Source organism: Triticum urartu, chromosome 3A (assembly GCF_056163025.1).
Source record: "Triticum urartu cultivar PI428250 chromosome 3A, HENAU_Tu73, whole genome shotgun sequence".
Classification (NCBI taxonomy): Eukaryota; Viridiplantae; Streptophyta; class Magnoliopsida; order Poales; family Poaceae; genus Triticum; species Triticum urartu.
In genome coordinates, this window is record NC_141875.1 from 379348147 (window position 1) to 379363294 (window position 15148).

The window sequence follows — 15148 nt, forward strand, 5'->3', positions numbered from 1 at the left end:
AGAATATATGTATCATATCAAAGACACACACATATGTATATAAATCACACACATTTATCTCACAAGAACTTGAACTAATACGTGGACTACAAAACTGAATATATTTCTACAGAAAAGGGAACACACTGTGACAACACATACATGAACTGGAATTAAAATACAAAGGGTGAACACGCATAAGTTCTAACAAAACACTAATTACCAAGACAAAATGTTAGACATCACTTTGTTTCGAAAGAAAAGAAATCCACTATTCAGAACATAGAATTCATGACATGATATTTAACAAGTACGAACTGAACAAACTAGTTGGTTGCAAACACTTATCAAAATCTGAACCTTACAAGTCCTACACAACTCCTATTACAGAAAATTTAGAGTACAGTAGCAAGAGAAGGGAGAGATTCAAAGATTAATTCCCAGTCAATCTTCAGGCTTGCATCTGTAGATGGTGTAGGTGATGGAGAAGATCAGCAGGGGGCGAGTTGGAGAAGGAGAGGTACAGCAGCAGAGGGAAGAGCAGCAGCGAGGTAGGGAGAAGAAAGAGCAGCAGGCTGGGGTTTAGAGAAGATTAGGAGCATCAACTAGAGGCAAAGGAAGAAGAGAGCAGCGACAGGAGAAGAAGGAAACAACAACATGATGAGGGGAGGAGTAGCAGCGTGAGAGATCAACAAGGGGGCGCGGTAGAAGAAGAGCAGCAACAAAGGGATTGAAGGAGGAGGAGAGAGGTGGAGGAGCAGCGAGGGGAAGAAGAAGGGCAGCAGCGAGGCAGGGGAGGAAGAAGGCAGCGGCAGAAGGCAAGGTCGCGCGGGGCACCAGACCCCTGGTCTGGTAGGGCGCGCGAGCGATGGTGGTGAAGGGGTGGCGCTGATGGATGGTGCAGCGGCGCGAGGTGGTGATGGATTGGATGGATGGTGGTATATGGAGGTGCTGGTGGACGGAGGGCGCGGTGGAGCGGTGGCGCGCCCCACGCCGGCCTGGCTGTGGCGGCGGCTGAAGGTGGAGAAGGAGACGAGAGGGGAGATGTGCCAGGCCCAATTGGATCCCTCCAGCACCTAGGGATTTTGTTCCCTTCCTCTCATCTGCACTTTGTGATTTGGCCATCTTACTTCTCTTCTTTCTTCAGAAGAAGATCCTCCTACTTCTTTAGCTTGCCCTTGGTAACTTCTCTTCTTCTCGCACAAGTCCATTCTTCCTCCTCCTCTTCATTCTCTTAGCCACTAGTCCGGATCTTGAAGTTTATAGTGCCTTTGCGCACTTTTCTGCAAAAGAAACACAATGACTAGTAAATGATTCATTATATGATTTTCATGCAAATATTCAACTAAACTTAGGAAGAATAGATGGGCATAACCCAATGAATGGTATAATTGTATGCCAAAATTATATATATGAAATGTGCATATCAAGTTCCCCCACACTTAAATCTTTACTTGTCCTCAAGTAAAGGCAAATGACAAGAGCTAGATGGTGAACAGTGAGCTGACTAGAGGATGTCCCGGTAAAGTAGATCTCCAAACATCGCATGCTTTGGACTTAGCTAGTGAAAATCAATGGTTAGGAGTGCTACAAAGCAATAGGATACTACTAGACTCAATCATTTTCAACTTTTACAATGATGCAAGAATATTAGCAAGTTCAAATGATGATTATGCCAAAGGTTCCTAAAGAGAGCATGATATTGAGAACAAAAGGAACTTGAATTAAATCTTGTGATCAGATCACTTATTTACTGAAATAAAACAATGATTATTCTTATTAGTCTCACCATAGGAACATACCACCGATCCCGAGAACATGGTATACACCTGGCTCGACCAATTATTGGAAATTTTTTAGTTTGTCTCCCCAAAGGAACATACCACCGATCCCGAGAACATGGTATACACCTGGTTCGACAATTACATTTTTTTAATATAATTAACTCCTATCCGATCCAACCAGATTTCACAAGCCACCGATCTAGGGAACATGACATGCTACTATTAGGTAGATCAGATAATTATACACTATAAGATATGCCTATTTTAATGAATAAACAAAAGAATCATCACTCAACCAGGTCTGGTTCACATTCTATCGATCCAGAGAACATAGCATGCTAATCCATAGTGGTAAGTGATTGCTCTGAATGGGAACACATTAGGCACAAACTCAGCATCCGACACTTAATGATCTAGGTGTATCAAGGTAAAAGCAGAAAATGATTAAGTTTTCTAGTGTACTAGGGATTTGAGCACTCAAAACTAATAGTTCTCACTAATTTCAGCAAAGCACGCAATATGTAGATCACTAGTTTACATGGCATTCAACAATCGGTTCGCATATTCTCATCAAGCACCATATGTCAAATAAAATTCAGTGGGGCAACATTTAAGAAATGGCTTAATAAGCAACCCAAATAACATTTGATTTTAGCATGTATCAATGGATGATCTACTCGGAATGGGTCATGAAACAGCTCATCGGGCTTTGATGATGTAGCACTCGCTTGATCACTCTCTAAGCTACAGCTCTTCTCCTTTTGCTTCCACAAGCACGCTCCAGCTTCTCTCTTCCATATGTGTGCTCCTTGCTTATCCTCGTCGCCATGCTTTGAATCCACCGGGGTCCCAAGGGATGTCACCTCGAACCTGGTCAGCATGTAGTGAACGGTGTAGTAGCAAAAACCTGAAAGAGCACTTGACAAAAGAGACCATACAAGTGAAAGGGGTAATGCCCTCTAAATCATTAATAGAGTACCCAATTACATAAGCATAGCTATAAATAACATGGCGAGTATGATAGGAATCAGCAAGCTCAATACTAACATGAGGATGATATTTATCATTAAGCATAGGTTTGGCATGAGGAAAATAAGTGTGATCATCATTAATATGAGCAATGCCACCAACAGTATATGTATCATCATATCCAAGCAAACACTTCTTCAAATCTACCTTAAGTGATAGCATCATGTAAAGCAAGGTAGAATCAAACAAAACATAATGGGACATGTCATTAAGAGGATTAAATGAACCTGACACATCACGCTCTTGTATGACAATAGGAAAATGAATCTCAGGTTCTTCATCTTCACCTACATCAGCTTCTTTTACTTCTTAGAGAGAGATAGACATTGGATCTTCAACTTGTTCACTTGGGTATTCGAGCTCTTGGTCATCTTGTTCCTTGTCTTCTAGTTCATCTTCAATCTGAGGTATCTCTTCCTCTGGGCTCTTGCTATCTTGCTTAGCTGGATGTGACGGTGTTGGAACCTCACACACCTCAAGGGATATCCCAGAAACACTCAGCTCAAGGAGGGAGGAGATAGTGCACCCAGCATTGATATTCTTCTCAATTTTCCTTACTTCTTCCACTAGCTCTTTTCCACTCTTGATCTTCTTCATTTCCACTAGTATCACCGGCCTAATTGGATCATCCTCAGCACTCCAAGTGAACTCGAGACTCAAAAGTGTGAGCTTGTCTATGTCATCGAACTCATCTTGTGTGGGCACTTGCACATGAGATTGCATGACAGGTGCTGGAATTGTTGGTTGACCAAATGGAGGACCATTTAACTCCATTGGCAACATCTCTTGGTGCTCAGGTATATGAGTAGGAGGTGAATAAAATTGTTGTGGTGCATAGTTGTGGCTCTCCTCATTGTACCTAAATCCCTGCATATGATTACTAGAAGCAAACGGTGAGATCTCAGGGTTGTTGCTCCTATATGACATATTCTGGTTCTCAGGCCACCCATATGAGTAATTGTTTTGGTATGAGCTAGGCTGTGGGGCGAAGCTCATGCCATAAAAATCGGGAGAGTGAGAGTAACCACGCTGACATTCAGCGGGTGAATGGCCCTGAAATCCACAAATATGGCATGTAGGAGCAACATAAGGATGGCCTCTAGAATAAGGATCATAAGAGCTAGGCCTATCCTCAAAAACTACTTCTCTCTGCCATGCTAAATCATCTAATCGATGGGAAATCTTACTTACCAGTTCTTGAATAGTTTCCGTGTTGTTTGTAGTGTTCCTCGCATCTCCGAGACAATCTGAATAATATGCCATAACCGAGTAGATAGCTCTAACCTGCAAAAGGAAAAGAAAACAAAAAGATACTAGCTAGAACAGGGGTTAGTGGTTAGAGATATATCACAAATATATGGCACAAACTAGAGAAACAAGAAAAACCTAGTCTATAGCCTAACACAATCGCATGACGCTAGTCCCCGGCAACGGCGCCAAAATAATCAGGTATAATATAGCAGGGTTTTTGCGCCCAAACTACGGATGTGTCGTGTTCTCCACAGGGACTAGGCGACGGTGACTATGCTCGGCTAAAGCTAGGCTAGACAATTTAAGTGACGAATACAGGGAAAATAAACCTAAAGTATCTAAGATCGTTTCGGAAAATCGACGACAAAGTAAATGAAAATAAGCAAAGGGAGATTCAGATTATATTCTCTGTCTTTTTGGTATATTCATAAAACTTGAGAAACTAAAATACTAACACAAGCTAACATCAATGACAACAGAAGTAAAAGGACATGAATGTAACATGACAAGGACACATATATAACTATCAAACATGAACAGAGGGAAGAAACAAGGTTGTAGGACAGAATATATGTATCATATCAAAGACACACACATATTTATATAAATCACACACATTTATCTCACAAGAACTTGAACTAATACGTGGACTACAAAACTGAATATATTTCTACAGAAAAGGGAACACATTGTGACAATACATACATGAACTGGAATTAAAATACAAAGGGTGAACACGCATAAGTTCTAACAGAACACTAATTACCAAGACAAAATGTTAGACATCACTTTGTTTCGAAAGAAAAGAAATCCACTATTGAGAACATAGAATTCATGACATGATATTTAACAAGTACGAACTGAACAAACTAGTTGGTTGCAAACACTTATCAAAATCTGAACCTTACAAGTCCTACACAACTCCTATTACAGAAAATTCAGAGTACAGTAGCAAGAGACGGGAGAGATTCAAAGATTAATTCCCAGTCAAACTTTAGGCTTGCAGCTATAGATGGTGTAGGTGATGGAGAAGATCAGCAGGGGCGAGTTGGAGAAGGAGAGGTACGGCAGGAGAGGGCAGAGCAGCAGTGAGGTAGGGAGAAGAAAGAGCAGCAGGCTGGGGTTCAGAGAAGATTAGGAGCATCAACTAGAGGCAAAGGAAGAAGAGAGCAGCGACAGGAGAAGAAGGAAACAACAACATGATGAGGGGAGGAGTAGCAGAGTGAGAGATTAGCAAGGGGGCGCGGTAGAAGAAGAGCAGCAACAAAGGGATTGAAGGAGGAGGAGAGAGGTGGAGGAGCAGCGAGGGGAAGAAGAAGGGCAGGAGCGAGGCAGGGGAGGAAGAAGGCAGCGACAGAAGGCAAGGTCACGTGGGGCACCAGACGCCTGGTCTGGTAGGGCACGCGAGTGATGGTGGTGAAGGGGTGGCGCTGATGGATGGTGCAGCAGCGCGAGGTGGTGATGGATTGGATGGATGGTGGTATATGGAGGTGCTGGTGGACGGAGGGCGCGGTGGAGCGGTGGCGCGCCCCACGCCGGCCTGGCTGTGGCGGCGGCTGAAGGTGGAGAAGGAGACGAGAGGGGAGATGTGCCAGGCCCAATTGGATCCCTCCAGCACCTAGGGATTTTGTTCCCTTCCTCTCATCTGCACTTTGTGATTTGGCCATCTTACTTCTCTTCTTTCTTCAGAAGAAGATCCTCCTACTTCTTTAGCTTGCCCTTGGTAACTTCTCTTCTTCTCGCACAAGTCCATTCTTCCTCCTCCTCTTCATTCTCTTAGCCACTAGTCCGGATCTTGAAGTTTATAGTGCCTTTGCGCACTTTTCTGCAAAAGAAACACAATGACTAGTAAATGATTCATTATATGATTTTCATGCAAATATTCAACTAAACTTAGGAAGAATAGATGGGCATAACCCAATGAATGGTATAATTGTATGCCAAAATTATATATATGAAATGTGCATATCAAGTTCCCCCACACTTAAATCTTTACTTGTCCTCAAGTAAAGGCAAATGACAAGAGCTAGATGGTGAACAGTGAGCTGACTAGAGGATGTCCCGGTAAAGTAGATCTCCAAACATCGCATGCTTTGGACTTAGCTAGTGAAAATCAATGGTTAGGAGTGCTACAAAGCAATAGGATACTACTAGACTCAATCATTTTCAACTTTTACAATGATGCAAGAATATTAGCAAGTTCAAATGATGATTATGCCAAAGGTTCCTAAAGAGAGCATGATATTGAGAACAAAAGGAACTTGAATTAAATCTTGTGATCAGATCACTTATTTACTGAAATAAAACAATGATTATTCTTATTAGTCTCACCATAGGAACATACCACCGATCCCGAGAACATGGTATACACCTGGCTCGACCAATTATTGGAAATTTTTTAGTTTGTCTCCCCAAAGGAACATACCACCGATCCCGAGAACATGGTATACACCTGGTTCGACAATTACATTTTTTTAATATAATTAACTCCTATCCGATCCAACCAGATTTCACAAGCCACCGATCTAGGGAACATGACATGCTACTATTAGGTAGATCAGATAATTATACACTATAAGATATGCCTATTTTAATGAATAAACAAAAGAATCATCACTCAACCAGGTCTGGTTCACATTCTATCGATCCAGAGAACATAGCATGCTAATCCATAGTGGTAAGTGATTGCTCTGAATGGGAACACATTAGGCACAAACTCAGCATCCGACACTTAATGATCTAGGTGTATCAAGGTAAAAGCAGAAAATGATTAAGTTTTCTAGTGTACTAGGGATTTGAGCACTCAAAACTAATAGTTCTCACTAATTTCAGCAAAGCACGCAATATGTAGATCACTAGTTTACATGGCATTCAACAATCGGTTCGCATATTCTCATCAAGCACCATATGTCAAATAAAATTCAGTGGGGCAACATTTAAGAAATGGCTTAATAAGCAACCCAAATAACATTTGATTTTAGCATGTATCAATGGATGATCTACTCGGAATGGGTCATGAAACAGCTCATCGGGCTTTGATGATGTAGCACTCGCTTGATCACTCTCTAAGCTACAGCTCTTCTCCTTTTGCTTCCACAAGCACGCTCCAGCTTCTCTCTTCCATATGTGTGCTCCTTGCTTATCCTCGTCGCCATGCTTTGAATCCACCGGGGTCCCAAGGGATGTCACCTCGAACCTGGTCAGCATGTAGTGAACGGTGTAGTAGCAAAAACCTGAAAGAGCACTTGACAAAAGAGACCATACAAGTGAAAGGGGTAATGCCCTCTAAATCATTAATAGAGTACCCAATTACATAAGCATAGCTATAAATAACATGGCGAGTATGATAGGAATCAGCAAGCTCAATACTAACATGAGGATGATATTTATCATTAAGCATAGGTTTGGCATGAGGAAAATAAGTGTGATCATCATTAATATGAGCAATGCCACCAACAGTATATGTATCATCATATCCAAGCAAACACTTCTTCAAATCTACCTTAAGTGATAGCATCATGTAAAGCAAGGTAGAATCAAACAAAACATAATGGGACATGTCATTAAGAGGATTAAATGAACCTGACACATCACGCTCTTGTATGACAATAGGAAAATGAATCTCAGGTTCTTCATCTTCACCTACATCAGCTTCTTTTACTTCTTAGAGAGAGATAGACATTGGATCTTCAACTTGTTCACTTGGGTATTCGAGCTCTTGGTCATCTTGTTCCTTGTCTTCTAGTTCATCTTCAATCTGAGGTATCTCTTCCTCTGGGCTCTTGCTATCTTGCTTAGCTGGATGTGACGGTGTTGGAACCTCACACACCTCAAGGGATATCCCAGAAACACTCAGCTCAAGGAGGGAGGAGATAGTGCACCCAGCATTGATATTCTTCTCAATTTTCCTTACTTCTTCCACTAGCTCTTTTCCACTCTTGATCTTCTTCATTTCCACTAGTATCACCGGCCTAATTGGATCATCCTCAGCACTCCAAGTGAACTCGAGACTCAAAAGTGTGAGCTTGTCTATGTCATCGAACTCATCTTGTGTGGGCACTTGCACATGAGATTGCATGACAGGTGCTGGAATTGTTGGTTGACCAAATGGAGGACCATTTAACTCCATTGGCAACATCTCTTGGTGCTCAGGTATATGAGTAGGAGGTGAATAAAATTGTTGTGGTGCATAGTTGTGGCTCTCCTCATTGTACCTAAATCCCTGCATATGATTACTAGAAGCAAACGGTGAGATCTCAGGGTTGTTGCTCCTATATGACATATTCTGGTTCTCAGGCCACCCATATGAGTAATTGTTTTGGTATGAGCTAGGCTGTGGGGCGAAGCTCATGCCATAAAAATCGGGAGAGTGAGAGTAACCACGCTGACATTCAGCGGGTGAATGGCCCTGAAATCCACAAATATGGCATGTAGGAGCAACATAAGGATGGCCTCTAGAATAAGGATCATAAGAGCTAGGCCTATCCTCAAAAACTACTTCTCTCTGCCATGCTAAATCATCTAATCGATGGGAAATCTTACTTACCAGTTCTTGAATAGTTTCCGTGTTGTTTGTAGTGTTCCTCGCATCTCCGAGACAATCTGAATAATATGCCATAACCGAGTAGATAGCTCTAACCTGCAAAAGGAAAAGAAAACAAAAAGATACTAGCTAGAACAGGGGTTAGTGGTTAGAGATATATCACAAATATATGGCACAAACTAGAGAAACAAGAAAAACCTAGTCTATAGCCTAACACAATCGCATGACGCTAGTCCCCGGCAACGGCGCCAAAATAATCAGGTATAATATAGCAGGGTTTTTGCGCCCAAACTACGGATGTGTCGTGTTCTCCACAGGGACTAGGCGACGGTGACTATGCTCGGCTAAAGCTAGGCTAGACAATTTAAGTGACGAATACAGGGAAAATAAACCTAAAGTATCTAAGATCGTTTCGGAAAATCGACGACAAAGTAAATGAAAATAAGCAAAGGGAGATTCAGATTATATTCTCTGTCTTTTTGGTATATTCATAAAACTTGAGAAACTAAAATACTAACACAAGCTAACATCAATGACAACAGAAGTAAAAGGACATGAATGTAACATGACAAGGACACATATATAACTATCAAACATGAACAGAGGGAAGAAACAAGGTTGTAGGACAGAATATATGTATCATATCAAAGACACACACATATTTATATAAATCACACACATTTATCTCACAAGAACTTGAACTAATACGTGGACTACAAAACTGAATATATTTCTACAGAAAAGGGAACACATTGTGACAATACATACATGAACTGGAATTAAAATACAAAGGGTGAACACGCATAAGTTCTAACAGAACACTAATTACCAAGACAAAATGTTAGACATCACTTTGTTTCGAAAGAAAAGAAATCCACTATTGAGAACATAGAATTCATGACATGATATTTAACAAGTACGAACTGAACAAACTAGTTGGTTGCAAACACTTATCAAAATCTGAACCTTACAAGTCCTACACAACTCCTATTACAGAAAATTCAGAGTACAGTAGCAAGAGACGGGAGAGATTCAAAGATTAATTCCCAGTCAAACTTTAGGCTTGCAGCTATAGATGGTGTAGGTGATGGAGAAGATCAGCAGGGGCGAGTTGGAGAAGGAGAGGTACGGCAGGAGAGGGCAGAGCAGCAGTGAGGTAGGGAGAAGAAAGAGCAGCAGGCTGGGGTTCAGAGAAGATTAGGAGCATCAACTAGAGGCAAAGGAAGAAGAGAGCAGCGACAGGAGAAGAAGGAAACAACAACATGATGAGGGGAGGAGTAGCAGAGTGAGAGATTAGCAAGGGGGCGCGGTAGAAGAAGAGCAGCAACAAAGGGATTGAAGGAGGAGGAGAGAGGTGGAGGAGCAGCGAGGGGAAGAAGAAGGGCAGGAGCGAGGCAGGGGAGGAAGAAGGCAGCGACAGAAGGCAAGGTCACGTGGGGCACCAGACGCCTGGTCTGGTAGGGCACGCGAGTGATGGTGGTGAAGGGGTGGCGCTGATGGATGGTGCAGCAGCGCGAGGTGGTGATGGATTGGATGGATGGTGGTATATGGAGGTGCTGGTGGACGGAGGGCGCGGTGGAGCGGTGGCGCGCCCCACGCCGGCCTGGCTGTGGCGGCGGCTGAAGGTGGAGAAGGAGACGAGAGGGGAGATGTGCCAGGCCCAATTGGATCCCTCCAGCACCTAGGGATTTTGTTCCCTTCCTCTCATCTGCACTTTGTGATTTGGCCATCTTACTTCTCTTCTTTCTTCAGAAGAAGATCCTCCTACTTCTTTAGCTTGCCCTTGGTAACTTCTCTTCTTCTCGCACAAGTCCATTCTTCCTCCTCCTCTTCATTCTCTTAGCCACTAGTCCGGATCTTGAAGTTTATAGTGCCTTTGCGCACTTTTCTGCAAAAGAAACACAATGACTAGTAAATGATTCATTATATGATTTTCATGCAAATATTCAACTAAACTTAGGAAGAATAGATGGGCATAACCCAATGAATGGTATAATTGTATGCCAAAATTATATATATGAAATGTGCATATCAAGTTCCCCCACACTTAAATCTTTACTTGTCCTCAAGTAAAGGCAAATGACAAGAGCTAGATGGTGAACAGTGAGCTGACTAGAGGATGTCCCGGTAAAGTAGATCTCCAAACATCGCATGCTTTGGACTTAGCTAGTGAAAATCAATGGTTAGGAGTGCTACAAAGCAATAGGATACTACTAGACTCAATCATTTTCAACTTTTACAATGATGCAAGAATATTAGCAAGTTCAAATGATGATTATGCCAAAGGTTCCTAAAGAGAGCATGATATTGAGAACAAAAGGAACTTGAATTAAATCTTGTGATCAGATCACTTATTTACTGAAATAAAACAATGATTATTCTTATTAGTCTCACCATAGGAACATACCACCGATCCCGAGAACATGGTATACACCTGGCTCGACCAATTATTGGAAATTTTTTAGTTTGTCTCCCCAAAGGAACATACCACCGATCCCGAGAACATGGTATACACCTGGTTCGACAATTACATTTTTTTAATATAATTAACTCCTATCCGATCCAACCAGATTTCACAAGCCACCGATCTAGGGAACATGACATGCTACTATTAGGTAGATCAGATAATTATACACTATAAGATATGCCTATTTTAATGAATAAACAAAAGAATCATCACTCAACCAGGTCTGGTTCACATTCTATCGATCCAGAGAACATAGCATGCTAATCCATAGTGGTAAGTGATTGCTCTGAATGGGAACACATTAGGCACAAACTCAGCATCCGACACTTAATGATCTAGGTGTATCAAGGTAAAAGCAGAAAATGATTAAGTTTTCTAGTGTACTAGGGATTTGAGCACTCAAAACTAATAGTTCTCACTAATTTCAGCAAAGCACGCAATATGTAGATCACTAGTTTACATGGCATTCAACAATCGGTTCGCATATTCTCATCAAGCACCATATGTCAAATAAAATTCAGTGGGGCAACATTTAAGAAATGGCTTAATAAGCAACCCAAATAACATTTGATTTTAGCATGTATCAATGGATGATCTACTCGGAATGGGTCATGAAACAGCTCATCGGGCTTTGATGATGTAGCACTCGCTTGATCACTCTCTAAGCTACAGCTCTTCTCCTTTTGCTTCCACAAGCACGCTCCAGCTTCTCTCTTCCATATGTGTGCTCCTTGCTTATCCTCGTCGCCATGCTTTGAATCCACCGGGGTCCCAAGGGATGTCACCTCGAACCTGGTCAGCATGTAGTGAACGGTGTAGTAGCAAAAACCTGAAAGAGCACTTGACAAAAGAGACCATACAAGTGAAAGGGGTAATGCCCTCTAAATCATTAATAGAGTACCCAATTACATAAGCATAGCTATAAATAACATGGCGAGTATGATAGGAATCAGCAAGCTCAATACTAACATGAGGATGATATTTATCATTAAGCATAGGTTTGGCATGAGGAAAATAAGTGTGATCATCATTAATATGAGCAATGCCACCAACAGTATATGTATCATCATATCCAAGCAAACACTTCTTCAAATCTACCTTAAGTGATAGCATCATGTAAAGCAAGGTAGAATCAAACAAAACATAATGGGACATGTCATTAAGAGGATTAAATGAACCTGACACATCACGCTCTTGTATGACAATAGGAAAATGAATCTCAGGTTCTTCATCTTCACCTACATCAGCTTCTTTTACTTCTTAGAGAGAGATAGACATTGGATCTTCAACTTGTTCACTTGGGTATTCGAGCTCTTGGTCATCTTGTTCCTTGTCTTCTAGTTCATCTTCAATCTGAGGTATCTCTTCCTCTGGGCTCTTGCTATCTTGCTTAGCTGGATGTGACGGTGTTGGAACCTCACACACCTCAAGGGATATCCCAGAAACACTCAGCTCAAGGAGGGAGGAGATAGTGCACCCAGCATTGATATTCTTCTCAATTTTCCTTACTTCTTCCACTAGCTCTTTTCCACTCTTGATCTTCTTCATTTCCACTAGTATCACCGGCCTAATTGGATCATCCTCAGCACTCCAAGTGAACTCGAGACTCAAAAGTGTGAGCTTGTCTATGTCATCGAACTCATCTTGTGTGGGCACTTGCACATGAGATTGCATGACAGGTGCTGGAATTGTTGGTTGACCAAATGGAGGACCATTTAACTCCATTGGCAACATCTCTTGGTGCTCAGGTATATGAGTAGGAGGTGAATAAAATTGTTGTGGTGCATAGTTGTGGCTCTCCTCATTGTACCTAAATCCCTGCATATGATTACTAGAAGCAAACGGTGAGATCTCAGGGTTGTTGCTCCTATATGACATATTCTGGTTCTCAGGCCACCCATATGAGTAATTGTTTTGGTATGAGCTAGGCTGTGGGGCGAAGCTCATGCCATAAAAATCGGGAGAGTGAGAGTAACCACGCTGACATTCAGCGGGTGAATGGCCCTGAAATCCACAAATATGGCATGTAGGAGCAACATAAGGATGGCCTCTAGAATAAGGATCATAAGAGCTAGGCCTATCCTCAAAAACTACTTCTCTCTGCCATGCTAAATCATCTAATCGATGGGAAATCTTACTTACCAGTTCTTGAATAGTTTCCGTGTTGTTTGTAGTGTTCCTCGCATCTCCGAGACAATCTGAATAATATGCCATAACCGAGTAGATAGCTCTAACCTGCAAAAGGAAAAGAAAACAAAAAGATACTAGCTAGAACAGGGGTTAGTGGTTAGAGATATATCACAAATATATGGCACAAACTAGAGAAACAAGAAAAACCTAGTCTATAGCCTAACACAATCGCATGACGCTAGTCCCCGGCAACGGCGCCAAAATAATCAGGTATAATATAGCAGGGTTTTTGCGCCCAAACTACGGATGTGTCGTGTTCTCCACAGGGACTAGGCGACGGTGACTATGCTCGGCTAAAGCTAGGCTAGACAATTTAAGTGACGAATACAGGGAAAATAAACCTAAAGTATCTAAGATCGTTTCGGAAAATCGACGACAAAGTAAATGAAAATAAGCAAAGGGAGATTCAGATTATATTCTCTGTCTTTTTGGTATATTCATAAAACTTGAGAAACTAAAATACTAACACAAGCTAACATCAATGACAACAGAAGTAAAAGGACATGAATGTAACATGACAAGGACACATATATAACTATCAAACATGAACAGAGGGAAGAAACAAGGTTGTAGGACAGAATATATGTATCATATCAAAGACACACACATATTTATATAAATCACACACATTTATCTCACAAGAACTTGAACTAATACGTGGACTACAAAACTGAATATATTTCTACAGAAAAGGGAACACATTGTGACAATACATACATGAACTGGAATTAAAATACAAAGGGTGAACACGCATAAGTTCTAACAGAACACTAATTACCAAGACAAAATGTTAGACATCACTTTGTTTCGAAAGAAAAGAAATCCACTATTGAGAACATAGAATTCATGACATGATATTTAACAAGTACGAACTGAACAAACTAGTTGGTTGCAAACACTTATCAAAATCTGAACCTTACAAGTCCTACACAACTCCTATTACAGAAAATTCAGAGTACAGTAGCAAGAGACGGGAGAGATTCAAAGATTAATTCCCAGTCAAACTTTAGGCTTGCAGCTATAGATGGTGTAGGTGATGGAGAAGATCAGCAGGGGCGAGTTGGAGAAGGAGAGGTACGGCAGGAGAGGGCAGAGCAGCAGTGAGGTAGGGAGAAGAAAGAGCAGCAGGCTGGGGTTCAGAGAAGATTAGGAGCATCAACTAGAGGCAAAGGAAGAAGAGAGCAGCGACAGGAGAAGAAGGAAACAACAACATGATGAGGGGAGGAGTAGCAGAGTGAGAGATTAGCAAGGGGGCGCGGTAGAAGAAGAGCAGCAACAAAGGGATTGAAGGAGGAGGAGAGAGGTGGAGGAGCAGCGAGGGGAAGAAGAAGGGCAGGAGCGAGGCAGGGGAGGAAGAAGGCAGCGACAGAAGGCAAGGTCACGTGGGGCACCAGACGCCTGGTCTGGTAGGGCACGCGAGTGATGGTGGTGAAGGGGTGGCGCTGATGGATGGTGCAGCAGCGCGAGGTGGTGATGGATTGGATGGATGGTGGTATATGGAGGTGCTGGTGGACGGAGGGCGCGGTGGAGCGGTGGCGCGCCCCACGCCGGCCTGGCTGTGGCGGCGGTCGAAGGTGGAGAAGGAGACGAGAGGGGAGATGTGCCAGGCCCAATTGGATCCCTCCAGCACCTAGGGATTTTGTTCCCCTCCTCTCATCTGCACTTTGTGATTTGGCCATCTTACTTCTCTTCTTTCTTCACAAGAAGATCCTCCTACTTCTTTAGCTTGCCCCTGGTAACTTCTTTTCTTCTTGCACAAGTCCATTCTTCCTCCTCCTCTTCATTCTCTTAGCCACTAGTCCGGATCTTGAAGTTTATAGTGCCTTTGCGCACTTTTCTGCAAAAGAAACACAATGACTAGTAAATGATTCATTATATGATTTTCATGCAAATATTCAACTAAAC

The 15148-nt window shown here is 42.1% G+C and overlaps 3 pseudogenes; all 3 read right to left on the minus strand.

The window, feature by feature from the left end:
* Nucleotides 1-2502: 2502 nt before the first annotated feature.
* LOC147979761 (uncharacterized) lies at nucleotides 2503-3505 on the minus strand (annotated as a pseudogene).
* A 279-nt stretch (nucleotides 3506-3784) lies between these two features.
* LOC147979762 (uncharacterized) lies at nucleotides 3785-8661 on the minus strand (annotated as a pseudogene).
* Nucleotides 8662-8677: 16 nt separating this feature from the next.
* LOC147979763 (uncharacterized) lies at nucleotides 8678-13267 on the minus strand (annotated as a pseudogene).
* Nucleotides 13268-15148: the final 1881 nt, after the last annotated feature.